General features: G+C 43.8%; 1 long non-coding RNA gene across 1 annotated transcript in view; it reads left to right on the top strand.

The window, feature by feature from the left end:
- Positions 1 to 17,078, top strand: part of LOC307185423 — a 974,370-nt gene that overhangs the window by 205,523 nt on the left and 751,769 nt on the right. The window contains exon 3 of the long non-coding RNA XR_013828074.1: positions 12,044 to 12,129. This is a non-coding gene — a long non-coding RNA (uncharacterized lncRNA). The remainder of the gene's footprint in view (positions 1 to 12,043; positions 12,130 to 17,078) is intronic.

Genomic DNA, 17,078 nt, shown 5'->3' with positions numbered 1-17,078 from the left:
TCCTGAAATCGGTTTCCTGCAATTCTGCCCCGCTTTCAAATCCTCTTGGCTGCCTTACTTCAGTCTATTTTTGGACGATAGCTGTCATTTATAACTCTGCAAGTTTGTGAATTACAGTGCCCCTGAGCTCCTTTCTTCAACTCGCTTTCTTGTGACCTGGCCGCAACACCGCAGGATGGCTTCAGGCCCTAATCTGGTTCCGGCCCGGCATGCTGAGCCTTTGGTTAATTCTTCTTCCTGGTGGGAAATGAGAGTTAAATTTGCCCGTCCAGACACCTCGAGCGAGCCTCTCATTGGTTCTCGCTATTCCTGTTCATCTTCCGCAGAAATTGCAAACTGGGCCAAACAGGAGGTTAAAGGGACTGACTCTCCAAGTGGGGAGAGTGTTAGTAAAGCGTCTGGAATGTTGCACCCGAGTACCAGGGGAGGAAAACTGAGACATATTTGAACATGTCTCCCGATCACATGGTTAATCATACTCTAGGTTCCACAGGCATGTTTTAGCTGAAGGAAGAATACCTTAAACCTGGGTAGTTGAAACCCGTGGAATGGGTACCATGCAATATGACTTCAAAGGGTCTTCATTTGCTCACCGAACCTCTCCAATCCTATCACTGCTGCGTTTATGCCCCTGTACACATGCTTGATTCTCTTTCTGAGACATAGCAATCCATAGGTTTTAAGATACTTACTAGTCAGGTACATTCTTAGGTGTTTAATATGCGGTGTTGAGTCCATTTCGTTGAACAAGGAGTAGCTCTTGTCTATTCCATATTTGACTTAAGGAACTTTATCTGTGCTCATTTCAATCTCTGGTTTTATGCAGCACCCCAACTCACCTTTCCCCTTAAGCAAGCATAAGTTGGTTTTCTAAATTTGAGACCCTGTTCTGTTCTGTAATTCAGTTCCTGTGTAGCCAAGTTTACATTCCATGTATTACTGATATCTTATGATGTTTCATTTTCTGTGTGACTTACTTCAGTTAGAATCATCATACCTGAATCCACTCATTGTGCTGCTAGGGGCCTGATGACACAGATTTCATTGCTGAGTGATATTGCTTTGTAAGTAAATACCACAACTTCTTTATCCATTTTTCACTTTCTGCAATGTTGAACTTCTACTGTAAACGAGGTTCTTGTAAACAGAGCCGTTCCAAACTTTGGGGTGGCTGTGTCTTTTTTATTTTAATTTCCCTAATCTATAGGACCATAAGTGGATGTGCCCTAGGTTCTGTTGCTTTGTTTTTTAGATGTTTCAGGAAACACCATACACTTCTCCGGAGTGGTTGTTGGCAATTTACATCCCGCCCATCAGCATAACAAGGCTCCCAGTTCTCCATGGCCTGTCCTGCCTTTCTGGATTTTACACTTTTTTCAGATGGCCCTTTTGACCGGGGGGAAGTGAGACTTCATTGTAGTGCAGATTTCCTTTGCAAGCTTGCTTGGTTGGCCAAAAAGGGCGTATGCGTTTTTTCCTGAATATATTCAGGAAAAAACGCATACGCCCTTTTTGGCCAAGTGCATCATTGTGGACGTTCTGCCTCTTTTCCTATGCTTTGAATGCAATTCCAGTCTACCTCCTGAAATCGGTTTCCTGCAATTCTGCCCTGCTTTCAAGTCCTCTTGGCGGCCTTACTTCAGTCTATTTTTGGACGATAGCTGTCATTTATAACTCTGCAGGTTTGTGAATTACAGTGCCCCTGAGCTCCTTTCTTCAACTCGCTTTCTTGTGACCTAGTCGCAACACCGCAGGATGGCTTCAGGCCCTAATCTGGTTCCGGCCCGGCATGCTGAGCCTTTGGTTAATTCCTCTTCCTGGTGGGAAATGAGAGTTAAATTTGCCCGTCCAGACACCTCCAGCTAGCCTCTCATTGGTTCTCGCTATTCCTGTTCATCTTCCACAGAAATTGCAAACTGGGCCAAACAGGAGGTTAAAGGGACTGACTCTCCAAGTGGGGAGAGTGTTAGTAAAGCGTCTGGAATGTTGCACCCGAGTACCAGGGGAGGAAAACTGAGACATATTTGAACACGTCTCCCGATCACATGGTTGATCATACTCTAGGTTCCACATGCATGTTTTAGCTGAAGGAAGAATACCTTAAACCTGGGTAGTTGAAACCCGTGGAATGGGTACCATGCAATATGACTTCAAAGGTTCTTTATTTGCTCACCGAACCTCTCCAATCCTATCACTGCTGCGTTTATGCCCCTGTACACATGCTTGATTCTCTTTCGGAGACATAGCAATCCATAGGTTTTAAGATACTTACTAGTTAGGTACATTCTTAGGCGTTTAATATGGGGTGTTGTGTCCATTTCGTTGAGCAAGGAGTAGCTCTTGTCTATTCCATATTTGGCTTAAGGAACTTTATCTGTGCTCATTTCAATCTCTGGTTTTATGCAGCACCCCAACTCACCTTTACCCTTAAGCAAGCATAAGTTGGTTTTCTAAATTTGAGACCCTGTTCTGTTCTGTAATTCAGTTCCTGTGTAGCCAAGTTTACATTCCGTGTATTACTGATATCTTATGATGTTTCTTTTTCTGTGTGACTTACTTCAGTTAGAATCATCATACCTGAATCCACTCATTGTGCTGCTAAGGGCCTGATGACACAGATTTCATTGCTGAGTGATATTGCTTTGTAAGTAAATACCACAACTTCTTTATCCATTTTTCACTTTCTGCGATGTTGAACTTGTACTGTAAACGAGGTTCTTGTAAACAGAGCAGTTCCAAACTTTGGGGTGGCTGTGTCTTTTTGATTTTAATTTCCCTAAGCTATAGGACCATAAGTGGAAGTGCCCTAGGTTCTGTTGCTTTGTTTTTTAGATGTTTCAGGAAACACCATACACTTCTCCCGAGTGATTGTTGGCAATTTACATCCCGCCCATCAGCATAACAAGGCTCCCAGTTCTCCATGGCCTGTCCTGCCTTTCTGGATTTTACACTTTTTTCAGATGGCCCTTTTGACCGGGGGGAAGTGAGACTTCATTGTAGTGCAGATTTCCTTTGCAAGCTTGCTTGGTTGGCCAAAAAGGGCGTATGCGTTTTTTCCTGAATATATTCAGGAAAAAACGCATACGCCCTTATTGGCCAAGTGCATCATTGTGGACGTTCTGCCTCTTTTCCTATGCTTTCAATGCAATTCCAGTCTACCTCCTGAAATCGGTTTCCTGCAATTCTGCCCCGCTTTCAAGTCCTCTTGGCAGCCTTACTTCAGTCTATTTTTGGACGATAGCTGTCATTTATAACTCTGCAGGTTTGTGAATTACAGTGCCCCTGAGCTCCTTTCTTCAACTCGCTTTCTTGTGACCTGGCCGCAACACCGCAGGATGGCTTCAGGCCCTAATCTGGTACCGGCCTGGCATGCTGAGCCTTTGGTTAATTCCTCTTCCTGGTGGGAAATGAGAGTTAAATTTGCCCGTCCAGACACCTCCAGCTAGCCTCTCATTGGTTCTCGCTATTCCTGTTCATCTTCCGCAGAAATTGCAAACTGGGCCAAACAGGAGGTTAAAGGGACTGACTCTCCAAGTGGGGAGAGTGTTAGTAAAGCGTCTGGAATGTTGCACCCGAGTACCAGGGGAGGAAAACTGAGACATATTTGAACACGTCTCCCATTCACATGGTTGATCATACTCTGGGTTCCACATGCATGTTTTAGCTGAAGGAAGAATACCATAAACATGGAGAGTTGAGACCCGTGGAATGGGTACCATGCAATATGACTTCAAAGGGTCTTCATTTGCTCACCGAACCTCTCCAATCCTATCACTGCTGCGTTTATTCCCCTGTACACACGCTTGATTCTCTTTTGGAGACATAGCAATCCATAGGTTTTAAGATACTTACTAGTCAGGTACATTCTTAGGGGTTTAATATGGGGTTTTGAGTCCATTTCGTTGAGCAAGGAGTAGCTCTTGTCTATTCCATATTTGGCTTAAGGAACTTTATCTGTGCTCATTTCAATCTCTGGTTTTATGCAGCACCCCAACTCACCTTTACCCTTAAGCAAGCATAAGTTGGTTTTCTAAATTTGAGACCCTGTTCTGTTTTGGAATGCAGTTCCTGTGTAGCCAAGTTTACATTCCGTGTATTAGTGATATCTTATGATGTTTCTTTTTCTGTGTGACTTATTTCAGTTAGAATCATCGTACCTGAATCCACTCATTATGCTGCTACGGGCCTGATGACATAGATTTCATTGCTGAGTGATACTGCATTGTACGTAAGTACCACAAGTTCTTTATCCATTTTTCACTTTCTGTGATGTTGAACTTGTACTGTAAACGAGGTTCTTGTAAACAGAGGTGTCCCAAACTTTGGGGTGGCTGTGTCTTTTTGATTTTAATTTCCCTAAGCAATAGGACCATAAGTGGAAGTGCCCTAGGTTCTGTTGCTTTGTTTTTTAGATGTTTCAGGAAACACCATACACTTCTCCCGAGTGGTTGTTGGCAATTTACATCCCGTCCATCAGCATAACAAGGCTCCCAGTTCTCCATGGCCTGTCCTGCCTTTCTGGATTTTACACTTTTTTCAGATGGCCCTTTTGACCGGGGGGAAGTGAGACTTCATTGTAGTGCAGAGTTCCTTTGCAAGCTTGCTTGGTTGGCCAAAAAGGGCGTATGCGTTTTTTCCTGAATATATTCAGGAAAAAACGCATACGCCCTTTTTGGCCAAGTGCATCATTGTGGACGTTCTGCCTCTTTTCCTATGCTTTCAATGCAATTCCAGTCTACCTCCTGAAATCGGTTTCCTGCAATTCTGCCCTGCTTTCAAGTCCTCTTGGCGGCCTTACTTCAGTCTATTTTTGGACGATAGCTGTCATTTATAACTCTGCAGGTTTGTGAATTACAGTGCCCCTGAGCTCCTTTCTTCAACTTGCTTTCTTGTGACCTGGCCGCAACACCGCAGGATGGCTTCAGGCCCTAATCTGGTTCCGGCACGGCACGCTGAGCCTTTGGTTATTTCCTCTTCCTGGTGGGAAATGAGAGTTAAATTTGCCCGTCCAGACACCTCCAGCTAGTCTCTCATTGGTTCTCGTTATTCCTGTTCATCTTCCGCAGAAATTGCAAACTGGGCCATACAGGAGGTTAAAGGCGCTGACTCTCCAAGTGGGGAGAGTGTTAGTAAAGCGTCTGGAATGTTGCACCCGAGTACCAGGGGAGGAAAACTGAGACATATTTGAACACATCTCCCGTTCACATGGTTGATCATACTTGGGTTCCACATGCATGTTTTAGCTGAAGGAAGAATACCTTAAACCTGGAGAGTTAAGACCCGTGTAATGGGTACCATGCAATATGACTTCAAAGGGTCTTCATTTGCTCACCGAACCTCTCCAATCCTATCACTGCTGCGTTTATGCCCCTGTACACATGCTTGATTCTCTTTCGGAGACATAGCAATCCATAGGTTTTAAGATACTTACTAGTCAGGTACATTCTTAGGCGTTTAATATGCGGTGTTGGGTCCATTTCGTTGAGCTAGGAGTAGCTCTTGTCTATTACATATTTGGCTTAAGGAACTTTATCTGTGCTCATTTCAATCTCTGGTTTTATGCAGCACCCCAACTCACCTTTACCCTTAAGCAAGAATAAGTTGGTTTTCTAAATTTGAGACCCTGTTCTGTTCTGTAATTCAGTTCCTGCGTAGCCAAGTTTACATTCCGTGTATTACTGATATCTTATGATGTTTCTTTTTCTGTGTGACTTATTTCAGTTAGAATCATCATACCTAAATCCACTCATTGTGCTGCTAAGGGCCTGATGACACAGATTTCATTGCTGAGTGATATTGCTTTGTAAGTAAATACCACAACTTCTTTATCCATTTTTCACTTTCTGTGATGTTGAACTTGTACTGTAAACGAGGTTCTTGTAAACAGAGCCGTTCCAAACTTTGGGGTGGCTGTGTCTTTTTGATTTTAATTTCCCTAAGCTATAGGACCATAAGTGGAAGTGCCCTAGGTTCTGTTGCTTTGTTTTTTAGATGTTTCAGGAAACACCATACGCTTCTCCCGAGTGGTTGTTGGCAATTTACATCCCGCCCATCACCATAACAAGGCTCCCAGTGCTCCATGGCCTGTCCTGCCTTTCTGGATTTTACACTTTTTTCAGATGGCCCTTTTGACCGGGGGGAAGTGAGACTTCATTGTAGTGCAGATTTCCTTTGCAAGCTTGCTTGGTTGGCCAAAAAGGGCGTATGCGTTTTTTCCTGAATATATTCAGGAAAAAACGCATACGCCCTTTTTGGCCAAGTGCATCATTGTGGACGTTCTGCCTCTTTTCCTATGCTTTCAATGCAATTCCAGTCTACCTCCTGAAATCGGTTTCCTGCAATTCTGCCCCGCTTTCAAGTCCTCTTGGCAGCCTTACTTCAGTCTATTTTTGGACGATAGCTGTCATTTATAACTCTGCAGGTTTGTGAATTACAGTGCCCCTGAGCTCTTTTCTTCAACTCGCTTTCTTGTGACCTGGCCGCAACACCGCAGGATGGCTTCAGTCCCTAATCTGGTTCCGGCCCGGCATGCTGAGCCTTTGGTTAATTCCTCTTCCTGGTGGGAAATGAGAGTTAAATTTGCCCGTCCAGACACCTCCAGCTAGCCTCTCATTGGTTCTCACTATTCCTGTTCATCTTCCGCAGAAATTGCAAACTGGGCCAAACAGGAGGTTAAAGGCGCTGACTCTCCAAGTGGGGAGAGTGTTAGTAAAGCGTCTGGAATGTTGCACCCGAGTACCAGGGGAGGAAAACTGAGACATATTTGAACACGTCTCCCGTTCACATGGTTGATCATACTTGGGTTCCACATGCATGTTTTAGCTGAAGGAAGAATACCTTAAACCTGGAGAGTTGAGACCCGTGTAATGGGTACCATGCAATATGACTTCAAAGGGTCTTCATTTGCTCACCGAACCTCTCCAATCCTATCACTGCTGCCCTTATGCCCCTGTACACACGCTTGATTCTGTTTTGGAGACATAGCAATCCATAGGTTTTAAGATACTTACTAGTCAGGTACATTCTTAGGCGTTTAATATGGGGTGTTGAGTCCATTTCGTTGAGCAAGGAGTAGCTCTTGTCTATTCCATATTTGGCTTAAGGAACTTTATCTGTGCTCATTTCAATCTCTGGTTTTATGCAGCACCCCAACTCACCTTTCCCCTTAAGCAAGCATAAGTTGGTTTTCTAAATTTGAGACCCTGTTCTGTTTTGGAATTCAGTTCCTCTGTAGCCAAGTTTACATTCCGTGTATTAGTGATATCTTATGATGTTTCTTTTTCTGTGTGACTTATTTCAGTTAGAATCATCATACCTGAATCCACTCATTGTGATGCTAAGGGCCTGATGACATAGATTTCATTGCTGAGTGATATTGCTTTGTAAGTAAATACCACAAGTTCTTTATCCATTTTTCACTTTCTGCGATGTTGAACTTGTACTCTAAACGAGGTTCTTGTAAACAGAGGCGTCCCAAACTTTGGGGTGGCTGTGTCTTTTTGATTTTAATTTCCCTAAGCTATAGGACCATAAGTGGAAGTGCCCTAGGTTCTGTTGCTTTGTTTTTTAGATGTTTCAGGAAACACCATACACTTCTCCCGAGTGGTTGTTGGCAATTTACATCCCGCCCATCAGCATAACAAGGCTCCCAGTTCTCCATGGCCTGTCCTGCCTTTCTGGATTTTACACTTTTTTCAGATGACCCTTTTGACCGGGGGGAAGTGAGACTTCATTGTAGTGCAGATTTCCTTTGCAAGCTTGCTTGGTTGGCCAAAAAGGGCGTATGCGTTTCTTCCTGAATATATTCAGGAAAAAACGCATATGCCCTTTTTGGCCAAGTGCATCATTGTGGACGTTCTGCCTCTTTTCCTATGCTTTCAATGCAATTCCAGTCTACCTCCTGAAATCGGTTTCCTGCAATTCTGCCCCGCTTTCAAATCCTCTTGGCTGCCTTACTTCAGTCTATTTTTGGACGATAGCTGTCATTTATAACTCTGCAAGTTTGTGAATTACAGTGCCCCTGAGCTCCTTTCTTCAACTCGCTTTCTTGTGACCTGGCCGCAACACCGCAGGATGGCTTCAGGCCCTAATCTGGTTCCGGCCCGGAATGCTGAGCCTTTGGTTAATTCTTCTTCCTGGTGGGAAATGAGAGTTAAATTTGCCCGTCCAGACACCTCCAGCGAGCCTCTCATTGGTTCTCGCTATTCCTGTTCATCTTCCGCAGAAATTGCAAACTGGGCCAAACAGGAGGTTAAAGGGACTGACTCTCCAAGTGGGGAGAGTGTTAGTAAAGCGTCTGGAATGTTGCACCCGAGTACCAGGGGAGGAAAACTGAGACATATTTGAACATGTCTCCCGGTCACATGGTTAATCATACTCTAGGTTCCACAGGCATGTTTTAGCTGAAGGAAGAATACCTTAAACCTGGGTAGTTGAAACCCGTGGAATGGGTACCATGCAATATGACTTCAAAGGGTCTTCATTTGCTCACCGAACCTCTCCAATCCTATCACTGCTGCGTTTATGCCCCTGTACACATGCTTGATTCTCTTTCTGAGACATAGCAATCCATAGGTTTTAAGATACTTACTAGTCAGGTACATTCTTAGGTGTTTAATATGCGGTGTTGAGTCCATTTCGTTGAACAAGGAGTAGCTCTTGTCTATTCCATATTTGACTTAAGGAACTTTATCTGTGCTCATTTCAATCTCTGGTTTTATGCAGCACCCCAACTCACCTTTCCCCTTAAGCAAGCATAAGTTGGTTTTCTAAATTTGAGACCCTGTTCTGTTCTGTAATTCAGTTCCTGTGTAGCCAAGTTTACATTCCATGTATTACTGATATCTTATGATGTTTCATTTTCTGTGTGACTTACTTCAGTTAGAATCATCATACCTGAATCCACTCATTGTGCTGCTAGGGGCCTGATGACACAGATTTCATTGCTGAGTGATATTGCTTTGTAAGTAAATACCACAACTTCTTTATCCATTTTTCACTTTCTGCAATGTTGAACTTCTACTGTAAACGAGGTTCTTGTAAACAGAGCCGTTCCAAACTTTGGGGTGGCTGTGTCTTTTTTATTTTAATTTCCCTAATCTATAGGACCATAAGTGGATGTGCCCTAGGTTCTGTTGCTTTGTTTTTTAGATGTTTCAGGAAACACCATACACTTCTCCGGAGTGGTTGTTGGCAATTTACATCCCGCCCATCAGCATAACAAGGCTCCCAGTTCTCCATGGCCTGTCCTGCCTTTCTGGATTTTACACTTTTTTCAGATGGCCCTTTTGACCGGGGGGAAGTGAGACTTCATTGTAGTGCAGATTTCCTTTGCAAGCTTGCTTGGTTGGCCAAAAAGGGCGTATGCGTTTTTTCCTGAATATATTCAGGAAAAAACGCATACGCCCTTTTTGGCCAAGTGCATCATTGTGGACGTTCTGCCTCTTTTCCTATGCTTTCAATGCAATTCCAGTCTACCTCCTGAAATCGGTTTCCTGCAATTCTGCCCCGCTTTCAAGTCCTCTTGGCAGCCTTACTTCAGTCTATTTTTGGACGATAGCTGTCATTTATAACTCTGCAGGTTTGTGAATTACAGTGCCCCTGAGCTCCTTTCTTCAACTCGCTTTCTTTTGAGCTGGCCGCAACACCGCAGGATGGCTTCAGGCCCTAATCTGGTTCCGGTACGGCACGCTGAGCCTTTGGTTATTTCCTCTTCCTGGTGGGAAATGAGAGTTAAATTTGCCCGTCCAGACACCTCCAGCTAGTCTCTCATTGGTTCTCGCTATTCCTGTTCATCTTCCGCAGAAATTGCAAACTGGGCCAAACAGGAGGTTAAAGGCGCTGACTCTCCAAGTGGGGAGAGTGTTAGTAAAGCGTCTGGAATGTTGCACCCGAGTACCAGGGGAGGAAAACTGAGACATATTTGAACACGTCTCCCATTCACATGGTTCATCATACTTGGGTTCCACATGCATGTTTTAGCTGAAGGAAGAATACCTTAAACCTGGAGAGTTGAGACCCGTGTAATGGGTACCATGCAATATGACTTCAAAGGGTCTTCATTTGCTCACCGAACCTCTCCAATCCTATCACTGCTGCGTTTATGCCCCTGTACACATGCTTGATTCTCTTTCGGAGACATAGCAATCCATAGGTTTTAAGATACTTACTAGTCAGGTACATTCTTAGGTGTTTAATATGCGGTGTTGAGTCCATTTCGTTGAGCAAGGAGTAGCTCTTGTCTATTCCATATTTGACTTAAGGAACTTTATCTGTGCTCATTTCAATCTCTGGTTTTATGCAGCACCCCAACTCACCTTTCCCCTTAAGCAAGCATAAGTTGGCTTTCTAAATTTGAGACCCTGTTCTGTTCTGTAATTCAGTTCCTGTGTAGCCAAGTTTACATTCCATGTATTACTGATATCTTATGATGTTTCTTTTTCTGTGTGACTTACTTCAGTTAGAATCATCATACATGAATCCACTCATTGTGCTGCTAAGGGCCTGATGACACAGATTTCATTGCTGAGTGATATTGCTTTGTAAGTAAATACCACAACTTCTTTATCCATTTTTCACTTTCTGCAATGTTGAACTGGTACTGTAAACGAGGTTCTTGTAAACAGAGCCGTTCCAAACTTTGGGGTGGCTGTGTCTTTTTGATTTTAATTTCCCTAAGCTATAGGACCATAAGTGGAAGTGCCCTAGGTTCTGTTGCTTTGTTTTTTAGATGTTTCAGGAAACACCATACACTTCTCCCGAGTGGTTGTTGGCAATTTACATCCCGCCCATCAGCATAACAAGGCTCCCAGTTCTCCATGGCCTGTCCTGCCTTTCTGGATTTTACACTTTTTTCAGATGGCCCTTTTGACCGGGGGGAAGTGAGACTTCATTGTAGTGCAGATTTCCTTTGCAAGCTTGCTTGGTTGGCCAAAAAGGGCATATGCGTTTTTTCCTGAATATATTCAGGAAAAAACGCATACGCCCTTTTTGGCCAAGTGCATCATTGTGGACGTTCTGCCTCTTTTCCTATGCTTTCAATGCAATTCCAATCTACCTCCTGAAATCGGTTTCCTGCAATTCTGCCCCGCTTTCAAGTCCTCTTGGCAGCCTTACTTCAGTCTATTTTTGGACGATAGCTGTCATTTATAACTCTGCAGGTTTGTGAATTACAGTGCCCCTGAGCTCCTTTCTTCAACTCGCTTTCTTGTGACCTGGCCGCAACACCGCAGGATGGCTTCAGGCCCTAATCTGGTTCCGGTACGGCACTCTGAGCCTTTGGTTATTTCCTCTTCCTGGTGGGAAATGAGAGTTAAATTTGCCCGTCCAGACACCTCCAGCTAGCCTCTCATTGGTTCTTGCTATTCCTGTTCATCTTCCGCAGAAATTGCAAACTGGGCCAAACAGGAGGTTAAAGGCGCTGACTCTCCAAGTGGGGAGAGTGTTAGTAAAGCGTCTGGAATGTTGCACCCGAGTACCAGGGGAGGAAAACTGAGACATATTTGAACACGTCTCCCGATCACATGGTTGATCATACTCTGGGTTCCACATGCATGTTTTAGCTGAAGGAAGAATACCTAAAACCTGGGTAGTTGAAACCCGTGGAATGGGTACCATGCAATATGTCTTCAAAGGGTCTTCATTTGCTCACCGAACCTCTCCAATCCTATCACTGCTGCGTTTATGCCCCTGTACACATGCTTGATTCTCTTTCGGAGACATAGCAATCCATAGGTTTTAAGATACTTACTAGTCAGGTACATTCTTAGGCGTTTAATATGGGGTTTTGAGTCCATTTCGTTGAGCAAGGAGTAGCTCTTGTCTATTCCATATTTGGCTTAAGGAACTTTATCTGTGCTCATTTCAATCTCTGGTTTTATGCAGCACCCCAACTCACCTTTCCCCTTAAGCAAGCATAAGTTGGTTTTCTAAATTTGAGACCCTGTTCTGTTTTGGAATGCAGTTCCTTTGTAGACAAGTTTACATTCCGTGTATTACTGATATCTTATGATGTTTCTTTTTCTGTGTGACTTATTTCAGTTAGAATCATCGTACCTGAATCCACTCATTATGCTGCTACGGGCCTGATGACATAGATTTCATTGCTGAGTGATACTGCATTGTACTTAAGTACCACAAGTTCTTTATCCATTTTTCACTTTCTGCGATGTTGAACTTGTACTGTAAACGAGGTTCTTGTAAACAGAGGCGTCCCAAACTTTGGGGTGCCTGTGTCTTTTTGATTTTAATTTCCCTAAGCTATAGGACCATAAGTGGCAGTGCCCTAGGCTCTGTTGCTTTGATTTTTAGATGTTTCAGGAAACACCATACACTTCTCCCGAGTGTCTGTTGGCAATTTACATCCCGCCCATCAGCATAACAAGGCTCCCAGTTCTCCATGGCCTGTCCTGCCTTTCTGGATTTTACACTTTTTTCAGATGGCCCTTTTGACCGGGGGGAAGTGAGACTTCATTGTAGTGCAGATTTCCTTTGCAAGCTTGCTTGGTTGGCCAAAAAGGGCGTATGCGTTTTTTCCTGAATATATTCAGGAAAAAACGCATACGCCCTTTTTGGCCAAGTGCATCATTGTGGACGTTCTGCCTCTTTTCCTATGCTTTCAATGCAATTCCAGTCTACCTCCTGAAATCGGTTTCCTGCAATTCTGCCCCGCTTTCAAGTCCTCTTGGCAGCCTTACTTCAGTCTATTTTTGGACGATAGCTGTCATTTATAACTCTGCAGGTTTGTGAATTACAGTGCCCCTAAGCTCCTTTCTTCAACTCGCTTTCTTGTGACCTGGCCGCAACACCGCAGGATGGCTTCAGGCCCTAATCTGGTTCCGGTACGGCACGCTGAGCCTTTGGTTATTTCATCTTCCTGGTGGGAAATGAGAGTTAAATTTGCCCGTCCAGACACCTCCAGCTAGCCTCTCATTGGTTCTCACTATTCCTGTTCATCTTCCGCAGAAATTGCAAACTGGGCCAAACAGGAGGTTAAAGGCGCTGACTCTCCAAGTGGGGAGAGTGTTAGTAAAGCGTCTGGAATGTTGCACCCGAGTACCAGGGGAGGAAAACTGAGACATATTTGAACACGTCTCCCGATCACATGGTTGATCATACTCTAGGTTCCACATGCATGTTTTAGCTGAAGGAAGAATACCTTAAACCTGGGTAGTTGAAACCCGTGGAATGGGTACCATGCAATATGACTTCAAAGGGTCTTCATTTGCTCACCGAACCTCTCCAATCCTATCACTGCTGCGTTTATGCCCCTGTACACATGCTTGATTCTCTTTCAGAGACATAGCAATCCATAGGTTTTAAGATACTTACTAGTCAGGTACATTCTTAGGCGTTTAATATGGGGTGTTGAGTCCATTTCGTTGAGCAAGGAGTAGCTCTTGTGTATTCCATATTTGGCTTAAGGAACTTTATCTGTGCTCATTTCAATCTCTGGTTTTATGCAGCACCCCAACTCACCTTTACCCTTAAGCAAGAAGAAGTTGGTTTTCTAAATTTGAGACCCTGTTCTGTTCTGTAATTCTGTTCCTGTATAGCCAAGTTTACATTCCGTGTATTACTGATATCTTATGATGTTTCTTTTTCTGTGTGACTTATTTCAGTTAGAATCATCATACCTGAATCCACTCATTGTGCTGCTAAGGGCCTGATGACACAGATTTCATTGCTGAGTGATATTGCTTTCTAAGTAAATACCACAACTTCTTTATCCATTTTTCACTTTCTGCGATGTTGAACTTGTACTGTAAACGAGGTTCTTGTAAACAGAGCAGTTCCAAACTTTGGGGTGGCTGTGTCTTTTTGATTTTAATTTCCCTAAGCTATAGGACCATAAGTGGAAGTGCCCTAGGTTCTGTTGCTTTGTTTTTTAGATGTTTCAGGAAACACCATACACTTCTCCCGAGTGATTGTTGGCAATTTACATCCCGCCCATCAGCATAACAAGGCTCCCAGTTCTCCATGGCCTGTCCTGCCTTTCTGGATTTTACACTTTTTTCAGATGGCCCTTTTGACCGGGGGGAAGTGAGACTTCATTGTAGTGCAGATTTCCTTTGCAAGCTTGCTTGGTTGGCCAAAAAGGGCGTATGCGTTTTTTCCTGAATATATTCAGGAAAAAACGCATACGCCCTTTTTGGCCAAGTGCATCATTGTGGACGTTCTGCCTCTTTTCCTATGCTTTCAATGCAATTCCAGTCTACCTCCTGAAATCGGTTTCCTGCAATTCTGCCCCGCTTTCAAGTCCTCTTGGCAGCCTTACTTCAGTCTATTTTTGGACGATAGCTGTCATTTATAACTCTGCAGGTTTGTGAATTACAGTGCCCCTGAGCTCCTTTCTTCAACTCGCTTTCTTGTGACCTGGCCGCAACACCGCAGGATGGCTTCAGGCCCTAATCTGGTTACGGCCCGGCACGCTGAGCCTTTGGTTAATTCCTCTTCCTGGTGGGAAATGAGAGTTAAATTTGCCCGTCCAGACACCTCCAGCTAGCCTCTCATTGGTTCTCGCTATTCCTGTTCATCTTCCGCAGAAATTGCAAACTGGGCCAAACAGGAGGTTAAAGGCGCTGACTCTCCAAGTGGGGAGAGTGTTAGTAAAGCGTCTGGAATGTTGCACCCGAGTACCAGGGGAGGAAAACTGAGACATATTTGAACACGTCTCCCGATCACATGGTTAATCATACTCTAGGTTCCACATGCATGTTTTAGCTGAAGGAAGAATACATTAAACCTGGGTAGTTGAAACCCGTGGAATGGGTACCATGCAATATGACTTCAAAGGGTCTTCATTTGCTCACCGAACCTCTCCAATCCTATCACTGCTGCATTTATGCCCCTGTACACATGCTTGATTCTCTTTCGGAGACATAGCAATCCATAGGTTTTAAGATATTTACTAGTCAGGTACATTCTTAGGCGTTTTATGTGCGGTGTTGAGTCCATTTCGTTGAGCAAGGAGTAGCTCTCGTCTATTCCATATTTGACTTAAGGAACTTTATCTGTGCTCATTTCAATCTCTGGTTTTATGCAGCACCCCAACTCACCTTTATCCTTAAGCAAGCATAAGTTGGTTTTCTAAATTTGAGACCCTGTTCTGTTCTGTAATTCAGTTCCTGTGTAGCCAAGTTTACATTCCGTGTATTACTGATATCTTATGATGTTTCTTTTTCTGTGTGACTTACTTCAGTTAGAATCATCATACCTGAATCCACTCATTGTGCTGCTAAGTGCCTGATGACACAGATTTCATTGCTGAGTGATATTGCTTTGTAAGTAAATACCACAACTTCTTTATCCATTTTTCACTTTCTGCGATGTTGAACTTGTACTGTAAACGAGGTTCTTGTAAACAGAGCCATTCCAAACTTTGGGGTGGCTGTGTCTTTTTGATTTTAATTTCCCTAAGCTATAGGACCATAAGTGGAAGTGCCCTAGGTTCTGTTGCTTTGTTTTTTAGATGTTTCAGGAAACACCATACACTTCTCCCGAGTGGTTGTTGGCAATTTACATCCCGCCCATCAGCATAACAAGGCTCCCAGTTCTCCATGGCCTGTCCTGCCTTTCTGGATTTTACACTTTTTTCAGATGGCCCTTTTGACCGGGGGGAAGTGAGACTTCATTGTAGTGCAGATTTCCTTTGCAAGCTTGCTTGGTTGGCCAAAAAGGGCGTATGCGTTTTTTCCTGAATATATTCAGGAAAAAACGCATACGCCCTTTTTGGCCAAGTGCATCATTGTGGACGTTCTGCCTCTTTTCCTATGCTTTCAATGCAATTCCAGTCTACCTCCTGAAATCGGTTTCCTGCAATTCTGCCCCGCTTTCAAGTCCTCTTGGCAGCCTTACTTCAGTCTATTTTTGGACGATAGCTGTCATTTATAACTCTGCAGGTTTGTGAATTACAGTGCCCCTGAGCTCCTTTCTTCAACTCGCTTTCTTTTGAGCTGGCCGCAACACCGCAGGATGGCTTCAGGCCCTAATCTGGTTCCGGTACGGCACGCTGAGCCTTTGGTTATTTCCTCTTCCTGGTGGGAAATGAGAGTTAAATTTGCCCGTCCAGACACCTCCAGCTAGCCTCTCATTGGTTCTCGCTATTCCTGTTCATCTTCCGCAGAAATTGCAAACTGGGCCAAACAGGAGGTTAAAGGCGCTGACTCTCCAAGTGGGGAGAGTGTTAGTAAAGCGTCTGGAATGTTGCACCCGAGTACCAGGGGAGGAAAACTGAGACATATTTGAACACGTCTCCCATTCACATGGTTGATCATACTTGGGTTCCACATGCATGTTTTAGCTGAAGGAAGAATACCTTAAACCTGGAGAGTTGAGACCCGTGTAATGGGTACCATGCAATATGATTTCAAAGGGTCTTCATTTGCTCACCGAACCTCTCCAATCCTATCACTGCTGCGTTTATGCCCCTGTACACATGCTTGATTCTCTTTCGGAGACATAGCAATCCATAGGTTTTAAGATACTTACTAGTCAGGTACATTCTTAGGCGTTTAATATGCGGTGTTGAGTCTATTTCGTTGAGCAAGGAGTAGCTCTTCTCTATTCCATATTTGACTTAAGGAACTTTATCTGTGCTCATTTCAATCTCTGGTTTTATGCAGCACCCCAACTCACATTTACCCTTAAGCAAGCATAAGTTGGTTTTCTAAATTTGAGACCCTGTTCTGTTCTGTAATTCAGTTCCTGTGTAGCCAAGTTTACATTCCGTGTATTATTGATATCTTATGATGTTTCTTTTTCTGTGTGACTTATTTCAGTTAGAATCATCGTACCTGAATCCACTCATTATGCTGCTACGGGCCTGATGACATAGATTTCATTGCTGAGTGATACTGCATTGTACGTAAGTACCACAAGTTCTTTGTCCATTTTTCACTTTCTGTGATATTGAACTTGTACGGTAAACGAGGTTCTTGTAAACGGTGGCGTCCCAAACTTTGGGGTGGCTGTGTCTTTTTGATTTTAATTTCCCTAAGGTATAGGACCATAAGTGGAAGTGCCCTAGGCTCTGGTGCTTTGTTTTTTAGGTGTTTCAGGAAACACCATACACTTCTCCG

Source organism: Stenella coeruleoalba (assembly GCF_951394435.1).
Source record: "Stenella coeruleoalba genome assembly, chromosome: 4".
Taxonomy (NCBI): domain Eukaryota; kingdom Metazoa; phylum Chordata; class Mammalia; order Artiodactyla; family Delphinidae; genus Stenella; species Stenella coeruleoalba.
Note: the sequence above shows the minus strand (reverse complement) of the source record. Positions and strands in the feature narration are given on the sequence as shown.